General features: G+C 44.0%; 1 pseudogene; it reads right to left on the bottom strand.

Annotated features, from left to right (window-relative positions):
* Positions 1-470: 470 nt before the first annotated feature.
* LOC126095945 (5S ribosomal RNA) lies at positions 471-588 on the bottom strand (annotated as a pseudogene).
* Positions 589-3,374: the final 2,786 nt, after the last annotated feature.

The raw sequence follows: 3,374 nt of genomic DNA on the forward strand, positions 1-3,374 counted from the left end.
TCTTATTTTTCCAGAGTCTCAGAAGGAGGAATAAATGTCCCTCACAAAGTTTCTCACAACTCCAAGATGCTGGCATGGTGGACAATTGAGACAAGTGTGTTTTTTGTCAGAACAAAGTAAAGTTCCTCAGTTTTTGAGATATCAGCAAACATGTTAAGTCTACTGACAGATCATATCTCAGCCATACAACAGGTTCTATTCCCTACAACATTCAAAGACTGAAGGCAGTTTCTTAGAATGCTTAGTTATTATCACCGGCGCCTTCCCTAGCACTCCGTCTTCAGGCCACGAGTGACCTACCAGGACCATCCGAGCGCCGTGTCATCGTCAGGGGAGGATGCGGATAGGAGGGGCGTGGGGTCAACACACCGCTCTCCCGATCGTTATGATGGTATTCTTAACCGAAGCCGCTACTATTCGGTCGAGTAGCTCCTCAATTGGCATCACGAGGCTAAGTGCACCCCGAAAAATGGCAACAGCGCAAGACAGCCTAGATGGTCACCCATCCAAGTGCCGACCACGCCCGACAGCGCTTAACTTCGGTGATCTCACGGAAACCGGTGTACCCACTGCGGCAAGGCCGTTGCCTGCGCCTTCCGTAAGCAGTGATGTTATTGGAACCGTTAATAGAATTACTCAAGGCCAAACATACAGCTGGTGCAATAAAGGTTCCTTGGAGCGATGAGCTGGTTTTGGCATTCGACAGAGTAAACAAGTATGCTACGAAGACAGTACTGCATGTATGCCATCAGATTAATGCGCCACTAGCCACTATGACAGACGCCAGCCAGAGAGATGCGCATGTGGCATTCAGCCACTTTTCGATTGCACTTGACAGCCTCTCTCGTCTTTATTTTCCCTGTTGCTCACACTCATACAGAAGGCGTTTACATGAACCATGCGCTAATAACATCGACCCTCCGCAAGGAAACTCCAAAAGGCCGAAATTCCTCAGACATGCAGATTTTCTTTCACATGTCGCCATGGATGTCCATCACATTAGTGATAGCAAGAACATTGTGGTCCATTGCTTATCATGATGATGTGCACATGCAAAAGTGGTAAATTGGAACCACACTGCCCACACACAGACTCTTTACCCAGAATTAAATGAATAGTGGGAAAATGGACGCTCGAGGCTGACACTCAAGTGTGTAAACAAGTTAGTAGAAGATTTAATATTATGGTGTGACGCTACACACAATATGACGTGTTAATTCCCAGAAATTTACGCTGATCAGTTTTCGTGGTGTTCCCTGGCTTCTTACACCCAGGAGTGAGAGCTACAGTGCAACTGCTGACGAGGAAGATGGTGTGGCCTGGATGGAATAAAGACAGCCACAAGTGGGCACAACACGTGAGAGACGTCAAAATTACAAGATGAAAAGACACATTGCTGACCCCACAGGAAACATCATCATGCCTCGGCAAATCTTGGTCACATTCATGTGGATTTTGTAGTGCCAGTACCTTACTCATACAGCTACTGCTATTTAGTTACTGGAATGGATCAGTTTACGAGATGGCCGAAAGTAGCAAGATTTGGAGCGCTGCACACTATTACAGTTGACAGAGGCAAACAGTCTGAGGCAGCATTATTCTAAGAATTCCTTCAGCTCTGAGGGTGCAACCACATTCATACAGAACGGTGGAGAGATTCAATTGTGCTCTGAAGGTGGCATTGATGTGCAGTCAGGATACGTGGGTGGACAATCTACCACTGGTCCTGGTAGGATTGAGATAATCAGTCAACGAAGACTCATGACACACTTCTGCTCAATTAGTCTATGGTGAATGCAGAACTGCTATCTGACCAACTGACGGATCTTTCTGCCACACCGGCAATTTCAGAGTGTGGGCTCTATGTACATGAAACGATCGCTCTAAGCCTCATGGGGGTGACCCATTTTTGTGCATAATGAGTTGCTCAGCACCTCCTATTTGTGGTTTCACGATGACTCAGTCCATCCTCCACTTACATCGCCTTATACAGGTCCATTTCCAGTTGTACAACGTCGCCCCCTCACGTTCAGGGTACAGCGCAATGACCAGGAGGTGATGGTCTCCATTGAGTGTCTTAAATCGGTGCTCCTGCAAATGGACGAGACAGACACCACTACTAGTAAACATTTTCATTGCGCTCAAATCTTTCTGCCAGTCCGCACATGGCCGACTACCAACAACAGTAGCACCAGCCCAAGCAGTGAATGACAGCCACAGCCACCAGAAGTACCAATGTCGAGTGGTAAAACACCGTTTTCCTGACATTCCAGGGGATCTAGGTTTCGAATAAAGAGAGGGAGGCTGGTGTGGCGACTGAACAATCACCTGTAACAAATGACTTCACCTGGGAAGTTTGTCATCTCTATTTTATTTTTGATATCTGATGTTATTCTGGGTTTTATCGTCTTTTTCTGTTAATGTTCTGATTTTGTACCCTTGTCACTGGCACTGCATCAAGCTCGCCGTAGCATTAAGCACTGCTGCAAAAGCAAATACGTGTCGTATTATTATGGCAGATGGCATAGAAGATGATAAATATTTTATCTTGACCACCTAAATCGTCACCACAATCATTTTAGTGTACTTGTGGAAAGGGTACATCCTTTCGGAGGTTACAGGGACAGGAAATTTGAAGAGACATTTCGTCTCCCAAAAGAAATGTTTGGTGGCTATTAGGTCGAGTCAACGAGAGGTTGGAATTTCCTACTTATCGAAATAATCCTGCCTTGCCCATGAACAGACTTCTTATGAAATTAAGGGCATATGCAACTGGTGCATTAAATATACTCATAGTTATTGTTGCCAGTACTAATGTACAAAGTAGAACTGTGCCAAGAATAATCGGTGCAGTATCGGTGGTCATAGCAGCAATATCTCCACAACACATTAAATTTCCTCTGTGATAGGTAGTTTCAGAGTATTGGGTTGATTTCCTAAAGTCATTGGTACAGAGAATTTCAATGTTACTGCGCAATCATTCTATCAAAAGTGTGTGGTTTTGATACAATTTTTCGAACTTAAATAACAAACAATAACATTTCCAGATACGGCCTTTACACAGTGTATAGCGATTCAGAGAGATGTCTGCCCTGTTGAAACTGTAGCCTAACAACGAATAAAGTTCATTCGCTCTTCAAGACTAGCTTTTTCTCGTGGTTTTCGAGGTAACTCGAATTTGACCACTTTGGTAATAAAGAAATATGAGCATTTTAATCAAGTAACCATAAATAGATCAATGTCAAATAACATCTGAAAAACGTGAAAAAAATTGATAGCATCATGAGCTGTGACGTGGTAAGTAGCAGGTTTATGTCCACCTCAACTCAATTCTTTTTTTTTTCGTCCGCAGTTTCCTAAAAATTCTGAGTATT

The sequence above is a fragment of the Schistocerca cancellata genome, chromosome 8 (assembly GCF_023864275.1).
Source record: "Schistocerca cancellata isolate TAMUIC-IGC-003103 chromosome 8, iqSchCanc2.1, whole genome shotgun sequence".
NCBI classification, from domain to species: domain Eukaryota; kingdom Metazoa; phylum Arthropoda; class Insecta; order Orthoptera; family Acrididae; genus Schistocerca; species Schistocerca cancellata.